This window comes from Cebus imitator, unplaced genomic scaffold (genome assembly GCF_001604975.1).
Source record: "Cebus imitator isolate Cc_AM_T3 unplaced genomic scaffold, Cebus_imitator-1.0 Scaffold102, whole genome shotgun sequence".
Lineage (NCBI taxonomy): Eukaryota > Metazoa > Chordata > Mammalia > Primates > Cebidae > Cebus > Cebus imitator.
Genome location: NW_016107417.1, coordinates 3,647,513 through 3,656,046, shown reverse-complemented (window position 1 = coordinate 3,656,046; position 8,534 = coordinate 3,647,513).

Genomic DNA, 8,534 nt, shown 5'->3' with positions numbered 1-8,534 from the left:
AAAGCCTCGGGTCCAACTTTCTGGCTTCTGGGAGATGTGGAAGCCTGGAGAGCTAGGGGCCTATATCAGGGAATAACTCGAGCTGGTAGGCTAAGAGGAAGAGGCAGGAACTCATATCCGAGAACGGGATATTTCAGGGGAGCTGAGTCGGATGGAATCTAGAGAGGACATAATGGGAGGTTTGTTCACCCACTTCTTGTAAAATCCCTTCCCCGGGAATAGATAATGTTAGTTCCCTTGCCCTCCCCTCTCCCTAACCATTGGAGAACAGATAAGTAACCCCAGCCCTGCCTGCAATCTTAGACCCCAATTTACTGCTTTTATTTGATTTGAGATTTCAAATTAGCATTCTTTTCATCATAGTAAAGCACAAAAGCTACTGAGGCTGCGTGCCAACTGGTGACGAGGAGCCTCTGGCAGGCCCGGTCCACACTTCCTGGGTCAGCCTTAGAAGCCAGAGGGTTTGCCTCTTACTCAGCACTATTAGGGATCCACCCCGGAGATGCAGTTTCTGGGCTGATCTCGGGAAGTGCCTAGGGCCGAGGATCCTGAATGAAGTAGTTGTTCAGTGGTCTGAATGAGGCTGCCCCAAAGTGGCGTGCCGGCAGCAACACATTGACCCACGGTTTTCACATCTCCCCAGAGCCCTGTGTGCTGGGAAAACCCAGCCCCAGAAGACTGAAAACAACAAAATGTTCCCAGGTTATTTATAAACGAATCCTAGACCCTGTTATTCTGTATAGCCACTTGACTGTCTCCAAAGAGCTTAAAGGACTGAAAGAAGGGATCTCTGTCACCCTGGTGAGGCTCAAGTGGCCTGGAATTAGTTCCCCCAATTTCATGGAGTTTTCACGCAGCTTCCAGGCAGCTTCCTTATCTTGTCATGCCCCAGACTGAAAATGTCGCAATATTTTTTTCTTTTGTGTTTTCTGAGTAGGGCAGTTTGTTTGGTGGGAAAGTTTCCTAAAATGTGAATGAACCATTTCACATGTGGTTTCTCTGCTGTTTCACTTTCTGCCTGTCTGCCTGAGTTCAGGGCAGATGGATGGAGGGTTCCTGTATTTTCCTTTTATCTCAGAAATGGTGTCACCCCCACGCCCAGTGTTTTATTCTTCAGTTCATAAAAAATTCAATTCCCTTCAAACCCAGGGCCTTGAGATATCCCTGGGTCTCCTCAGAAACTGCCCTCATCCAGCAGAAAGGGGCCCTGCCTACTCCTGAAGTGATCTGCTTGGTCCTGTCATGGCCTAGTCTAGGGAAGTATCTACAAGATCCCTAGAGACAACTTAAAAAAAAAAAAAGGCCAGGTGCAGCAGCTCATGCCTGTAATCCCAGCACTTTGGGAGGCTGAGGCAGGCAGATCACCTGAGATCAAGACTACCCTGGCCAAATATGGCAAAACTCTATCTCTACTGAAATTACAAAAATTAGCCAGGTGTGGTGGCGCGTGCCCGTAATTGCAGCTACTCAGGAGGCTGAGGCAGGAGAATCGCTTGAACCCAGGAGATGACTGCACTCTAGCCTGGGTGGCAGAGCGAGACTCCATCTCAAGAAAAAGAGGTGCCTTTTCCACTTGCAGTGCCACGCAGTGAGGTGCTCTAATCTGTGCTCTTGGCCTTGCTGTCCAAGAGCCAGCTGCAGTCCAGGCAGTCCACTGCAAACGTGGCCGTGGCCTCATCAAGGTGAATGGGTGACCTCTGGAGATGATGGAGCCATGCAGTGCAGTTGAAACTGCTGGAACTAGTTCTGCCCCTGGGCAAGGAGCAATTTGCTGACGTGGACACCCATGTTTGTGTGAAGGGTGCTGTCATGTGGCCCAGATTTTTGCCCTCTGTCAGTCCATTTCCAAAGCCCTAGTGGCCTATTACTGGAAATAAATGGATGCGGCTTCCAAAAGGATGAACGGTATCCTCATCTGGCATGACTGGACCCTGCCAGTAGCTGACCCCCATTGCTGCAAATCCGGACACGCTGGAGGCCCTGGTGCCTGTGCTTGGTACCAGAAATCCTACTGATAAGCCCATCACGAGGACCAGGCTTCACCTGTATAATAAACTGTGTTTGAGAATTTTTTGTTTTTGAGACAGTCTCACTGTCACCCAAGCTGGAATGCAATGATACTATCTCTGCTCACTGTAACCTTCACCTCCCGGGTTCAAGCGATTCTCTTGCCTCAGCCTCCCGAGAAGCTGGGATTACAGGCACCTGCCACCACGCCTGGTTCATTCTTTTGTATTTTTAGTAGAGACAGGGTTTCAACATGTTGGTCAGGCACATCTCAGACCTCAAGTGATCTACCCACCTCGGCCTCCTGAAGTACTAGGATTAAAGGCGTGAGCCACCACACCCAGCCGATATTTTTTGTTTTTTTAAGGAGTTTTTCTCCAAATATGGAAGAAGAATAGGGCTGGGAAAAACCAAAACACATATTCTCCCCAGGATGAGGAGTGGTTCATTCTTTCCACTGAGAGAGTTTGCATATCATCACAGATTGTTGTTCTCTGGGTCATGAGTTTTTGGGCAACAAATCAGTTTTGCCAACACAAGGTAAAGAATTGAGGAGGACTGTTGTTTTGAATGCTGGGTCTCCAACACTGGCAAGAAGAGCATCCTGTCCATACCCTGAGGCCTCTCTCTGGCAGCAGCTGTGGCCCTTGGGTGATGGCTCTGGGGAGATTGCTGGGCCCCAGAGGCTTCTGTGGGTATCTGGCAGCCGGGACATGGCCCAACTTGGAGGTGTCCATGTCAGGATCTTGGCTGCTTTCAAATCCCAGTGAGAAAGAGCCTGAGCCCGGGATGTCCAGTGGCTGCTCAAAGTAGCCCAGGTTGAATGAGAATCTGGGCCTGTGGAATCTTAACACTGCGCTCTTGCCACACTCTAGCCATTTGAAGTTGCAAGGTTGGGCAGGTGGAAAAGCAGAGAAAGAGGGTTTCAAGAGCCTCTTCCCCAGATGCAGGCTGAAGTGAATCTCTGTCCTGAAGCTCACCAGCCCTCCCTCGCCCCTTTGCTGCTCTGCAGCCTGGGGGACAGGCTTGCAGGTTCATCAGGATGATGTACACATGTAACTGCACAGTGCTTTGCAGAGCTGAGACTTAGAAGTCTCTGAGCACTTTAAGTAAAAGTTATCGTTCACCTGCCAGGCTTCTGCATGTGTGTCTCAGTCCCTGTGGCTTCTGGCCCTGTCTTTTCAGGGCTGCTGAGGCCGGGGTGCCGCTGAGTGCAGGGTGCAGGGTTTACCCCAAACTTATCAGAGGGCCCAGGCCTTTGCCTGACTCCACAGGAAACAGCCTATTATTTGGCATATGAGCAATCCCCTTCTGTGGTGACAACATTAGGGGTCTCTTGTAGGGTGCTGGGGTCCCCTTTACCCAACACTAATGAAATGGCCAGTGTAACCCTGTTGTCCCCCAGCCTCGGCAGCCTGAGAGTACAAGTGAAGTGCATGGTCTTAGCCTCCTTGTGTGAGTGCAGGTTACTGCCAGGCACACTGCCCCTCTGCATTTCCAGGGGGCTCTGGAGTGTGTCTTGTGTGTGCAGGAACAAATCTGCCCCAGTTCTGCTCCAGCCGCCTCTCCCTTGCCTTGGCCTCACCCCGCAGTCCCCCTGTGGCCCTTTAGCCTCACTATAGGCTCACAGGCTGGGGGCTGGTGGGTAATTCTGTCCCCAACCGTGTGTCAGACTCAGCCACCAAGGCACAGATCCCAGCCCATCTTCAACAAGCCCAGCAGCTCCTCTGGGCTCTGGCCTAGCCCCTCACTCCCACACCTTAGGAGGAGCCAGACATCTTGCCCAAGGCCACCTTCCTGTCCCCTGTGCTGGGCTAACCCCTCCCTTCTCCATCCCCCCCACATCAAAATCTCTGTGTAGGTCACTCGGGGTGGTACATGGTGGTCACCCGGCCCATGGGGCAGCCTTTGGCCTGCCCCAGTAATACCTTTTGGCCTTCCAAAAGATTTGAGACTCATCTGTAACTTTTCCTAAAGGTTAATATCTTTAATATTTTGCCAGCCCCCCAGAGTGAATAGCAACAAAGCAGAATTTCACGATGTCTGCAAGATGCTGCATCCCTGTTGTACATACCCAGTGTAACACTGGGAATGCAGATCTGATGGATTTACTTCATGACAGGTGGAGTTAGATGGTGCAGTCCACTGTCCAAAGGGAGATAATCCCAGTGCTCCCCCACCCCCACTCATGAGCCCTCTGAAAGCAGAGCTAGCTGGGCAGTGGCTTACACCTGTGATCTCAGCACTTTAGGAGACCGAGGGTGTGGATCAGTGGAGCGCAGGAGCTCAAGCCTAGCCTGGGCAACATGGCAAAACCCTGTCACTACCAAAAATACAAGATATTAGCTGAGTGTGGTGGCATGCACCTGTAGTCCCAGCTACTCGGGAGGCTGAGGTGGGAGGATCACCTGAGCCAGGGAGGTTGAGGCTGCGGTGAGCCATGGTGCTGCTACTGCACTCCAGCCTGGGGGACACCATGTGAGAAGGAATGTGAGTGACCTCTAGGAGCTGAGAGGGGTCCCAGCAGCCTCCCAGCAGGGAAGCGGGGACCTCAGTCTTACAGATGCAAGGAACCAGATTCTGCCAACGAGAATGAGCTTGGAGGCAGATTCCTTCCCCTGCCTCTAGGTGAGAGCGCAGCCTGGCTACCACCTTCCTTCAGCATCTAACAGTCTGAGCACAGAACTCAGTCATGCTGGACCCAGACTTCTGACCTGCAGAAGCAGGAGCTCATCAATGGGGGTGGTTCTAAACCATGAATCTTGTGGCAATCTGTTGTGTATCAGTAGAAGGCAGCTGCTGCAATAGATTTGTCTTTTTGTCGATCCACGAGTCCCTTCAGAGGCAGCACCTGGCAGCCATTAGCCATGGGGCCAGAGAAGAAAGTGGAAGGACCTGGAAGTGACCATAGAGTGCCCATCACTGGGAAAGATTTCAGAAGGGAATACAGCATCACCTGGCTACACACACCCACCACCGTGGTTCTCAACTGGGTGTGATTTTGCTCCCCAGAGGACATTCTTGGTATCAGTACTGTGGGGATTGCTGCTGGCACCTACTGGGCAGAGGACAGGGCTGTTGCTGACCATCCTATGATGCACAGGACAGTTCCACAGGAGAGAATTACCCTGCCGGAAATGCCAATAGGGCAGAAGCTGAGACATCCTGATGTGCACACACATACACACACATGCACACACATGCAAACGAACGCACACATGCAGGCACGCACATTGCTGGCTACTATTGAGAAGCAATGTAGCAAAAAGGCCAAGTGTATGGGCTTTGGAGTAGACTGTTCAGGATCAAATTCTGCAGACGGTATGATCTTTAGCAAGGCACTCAAGAGATAACAAAAGCACCTCCCTCCTAGGATGATGCAAGTTTCTGTGCGCAGAGTGCGTAGAGCAAGTGAGTCAGCTTAACTCGAGAATTACACGGAATGTCTACGGGGCTATCTCTGCGTCGTAGGAACGGGGGCAATTTTATTTACTTTTCTGTATTGTCCAAATGTATATAATGGACGTATTGACTTGTTTAATTGGGGGGAAACGGGGAGAAAAGGACAAGGGACATTCCAAAAACAGCTGATCTAGACTCTTCAAAAACACCAAGGTCTTGAAAAACAAAGAAGGGCTGAGGATGGTTCTTGCTTAAAGGAGACTGAGGAGGCCAGACACGGTGGCTCACACCTATAATCCCAGCACTTTGGGAGGCCAAGGCGGGCAAATCACCTGAGGTTGGGAGTTCAAGACCAACCTGATCAATATGGAGAAATGCTCTCTCTACTAAAAGTACAAAATTAGCTGGACATGGTGGCAGGCGCCTGTAATCCCAGCTACCAGGGAGGCTGAGGCAAGAGAATTGCTTGAACCCAGGAGGCAGAAGTTGTGGTGAGCTGACATCACGCCATTGCCCTCCATCCTGGGCAGCAAGAGCAAAACTTTGTCTCAAAAAAAAAGAAGACTGAGGAGACCCGACACCAGATGTGAAGCAAGGTCCCAGCAAATTGGGATAATCAGGGACATTTGAAAAGTGGACTGTACAGTAAATAATAGCATTGCATCACTGTCACCAGGCCTGAATTTGGTAACTGTATTGTGGTTGTGTAAGAAATGTCAGTTTCCTTAGGAGATACATGTTGAAATATTTAAGGGTAAAGGGACTTATGTAACTTACTCTCTAATGGTTCAGAAAATGTGTGTGTGTGTGTGTGTGTGTGTGTGTGTGTGTGTGTGTGTGTGGTGAGAGAGAGAGAGAGAGAAAGGGAGTAAACATATTACAAAGTATTAACTGTCAATGAATCAAAATAAAGGGTATGTGGGTGTTGTTTGTACTTTTCTTGCAAGTTTTCTGAAGCTGTCATCATTGTCAAAAAGAGAAGTGAAAAAGTGGCTCACCAAGGTGGCTCATGCCTTTAATCCCAACACGTTGGGAGGCCAAAGCAGGCGGATCCCCTGAGATCTGGAGTTGAAGACCAGTCTGGCCAACATGGTGAAACCCCGTCTCTATAATATAAAATATATATATATATTTTTTTTTTGAGACGGAGTTTCGCTCTTGTTACCCAGGCTGGAGTGCAATGGCGCGATCTTGGCTCACCGCAACCTCCGCCTCCCGGGTTCAGGCAATTCTCCTGCCCCAGCCTCCTGAGTCGCTGGGATTACAGGCACACACCACCATGCCCAGCTAATTTTTTGTATATTTTAGTAGAGACGGGGTTTCACCATGTTGACCAGGATGGTCTCGATTTCTTGACCTCATGATCCACCCGCCTCGGCCTCCCACAGTGCTGGGATTACAGGCTTGAGCCACCGCGCCCGGCCAATATAAAATATTTTTATAAAATATAATTTTTATAAAATATAAAAATTAGCCAGGCATGGTGGTGGGTGCCTGTTAATCCCAGCTACTGGGGAGGCTGAGGCAGGAGAATTGATTGAACCTGGGAGACGGAGGTTGCAGTGAGCTGAGATCGCACCACTGCACTCCAGCCTGGGCAACAGAGAGAGACTCCATCTGAAAAAAAAGAAAAACAAAAAAACAAAAGGCCTGTACCCAGCTTTCCTTCCTTAGGTACCACGTGGCCAGGTCCAGTGTTGGGTCCGCCACTCCATGACCTGGCAGTCCCTGCTACAGCAGAATCTGTGCATTATAGTACTCATAATAACCCCAACAGTGCTCATAATAGCAGTGCTCATAATAACCCCAAGTGTACTCTTCACTATCCAGCAGTGAACAAGAGTGAAGAAGCTTCGGCTCCAGCAACTGCATGAGACTCAGCCGGACACGGCAGCGTGAGTCCATTTACCTTAATAACAACAAATCCAGACAAAATGTGCACAGACTGTTTGGGGCAGTGTACAGGGTAGTAAATCCCAGAGAAAGACGAGGAAGCGATTACCATAAAACTCAGAACTGTGCTGACCTGGGGGAGACCTGGAAGGGCACATTTGGGGGCTCTGCAGGTTGTTAATGAGGACTCATTGTAAATTCTGTGAATATACATTATATGCTGTGAATATACATTATACAGTGATTTTTTGTTTGTTTTTGAGACGGAGTCCTGCTCTTGTTGCCCAGGCTGGAGTGCAATGGCGCAATCTCGGCTCACCGCAACCTCCCCCTCCCGGGTTCAAGCGATTCTCCTGGCCCAGTCTTCCCAGTAGCTGGGGTTAGATGCATGCGCCGCTAGGCCTGGCTAATTTTTTTTTTTAGTTTTAGAGACGGGGTTTCACTGTGTTGGCCAGACTGATCTCGAACTCCCGACCTCGTGATCCGCCCGCCTTGGCCTTCCAAAGTGCTGGGATTACAAGCGTGAGCCATGGCGCCCGGTTTATAGTGATGTTTTATGCACACCACAGCGGTAAGAGTCCCACTAGGGCCACTTTGAGGGAGGCAGTGCGTGCCTGGCACCCACAACTGTGCGGAGGGCGCTAGCACCCGGGCTGTGCCCTCTGCCCAGGACAGTATCCCGGCCTGGCGCGGTCCTAGACGACTGCGGTTCTAGACGGCCCGGGGAAGGCGGACCCCAGGGGCTGCTCCCCAGGGCCTTGGGGGAAGCGGCGGTGGGGAGGGTGCCCGGGGCGCCCCCTGGTGGTGGCCACCAGGAGTAAGCCTTGCAGAAGAACAAGCTGTCCCGCCCGTCCCGTGCCTCCATCCCCTTTCTGCATCTTTGCCCCTGGCATTCCTTCCTTTTCCAGGGCTCACGTCCTGTTTCTCCGCTTCACCTCAGCAAACGCCGACCTCACACTCGCCTCTCCCAGGAAGGCTTTCCTCCTCCCCGCCTAGGCCCTCTCTCTCTGAGGTTGGCTTTCAGTCAATCTGCACAACCTCTCGGGGCCACTGTCAGCGTCGCGGTTCACACGCGCGTGATGTGGACGGTGCGGCGAAGACGATGCTGCCGAGGCCTCCCGCGGCCGGCTCTGCTGACGCCCCACTGTGTCTACGCTCCCTCCCTAAGCAACTTGGCTCAGGCACGTGGCCAGTCCTTCTGCATGCATTTCTTTTTTTTTTTTTTTTTTTTT